Source organism: Humulus lupulus, chromosome 5 (genome assembly GCF_963169125.1).
Source record: "Humulus lupulus chromosome 5, drHumLupu1.1, whole genome shotgun sequence".
NCBI lineage: Eukaryota > Viridiplantae > Streptophyta > Magnoliopsida > Rosales > Cannabaceae > Humulus > Humulus lupulus.
The window spans coordinates 210,035,090-210,036,152 of record NC_084797.1 but is presented as its reverse complement, the minus strand read 5'-3'; positions in this window follow the sequence as shown (position 1 = coordinate 210,036,152).

The following is a 1,063-nucleotide window of genomic DNA, read 5'->3' as shown; positions in this document are numbered from 1 at the left end:
CTGACGAGGCTATCACATCCGAGCTTGCACTACTCGAGCTCGAGTTATCTCACCTGAAGGCAATTGGCAAAAAATATTGGTCATGCCGTTGCGAGCTCAGAACATATTCGAGTCTACACACCCTCGAGCTTTCGAGGTCGATATTTGCAGCAAAGTGGTCTGACTGAAGGATCATATGATGACCATTCATATTTCGAGCTCACACCTGACGAGCCCAGCTTTCGGGGTCATAACTCCTTATCTCGAAATCTGGGTGTAACATCTATCTATTTGTATTTTTAACCTTTTTGACAAAACACAATGCTAAATAGACTCTATATTACACTCTCTTTCGTAATATCTTAAATCAATCAATGATACATGGATTCCACTAATGATTTGAAAAAATATTAAAATATAAAAAATTGAATAATATCCACATGTCATGCATGGATGAAGGAGAGTATAAACTAGAGTACAATAAAGGATCCGGGTAATCAACATTTTGACAAAACACAAGTTAATTTTAAAAAATAAAGGGTCCAAACAGGTAATCGGCTAAAATACAAAGTTCAAAATGGTGTGAACCCTTATAGAAAACATAAATTATAAAGATAATTGTATATATTTATATAATTTAATTTTTATAAATAATTTTTAACACTTTGAATAAATACATGGTCCAAAGGTTAATTTTTAAAAAGAGTAAATGACGGCCCAAATACCCAATGTTTTCAAAATGCTACACTTTTATACCCAATCTTTTTTTTGGTGGTAAGTATACTCAATGTCTTTAAAATGTTATACTTTAATACTCAAACTTCTTTTTTGCGGTAAATATACTCAATATTTTTAAAATGTTGCACTTTTATACCAATTTTCAATTATTTTGATAAATAATAAGAAAGTGAAGGAAAAATATAGGATTTTAATTATTTTTAATTTTAAATTATTTTCTCTTTCTTATCCTTTCTCAAAATAACTATTTTAAATTAAAAATTAATAAATGTTTTATTAAAATTAAAAATAATTAAAAACTTATATATTTTCATCAATTTAAAATATAATTTTTTTAAAAAAAATG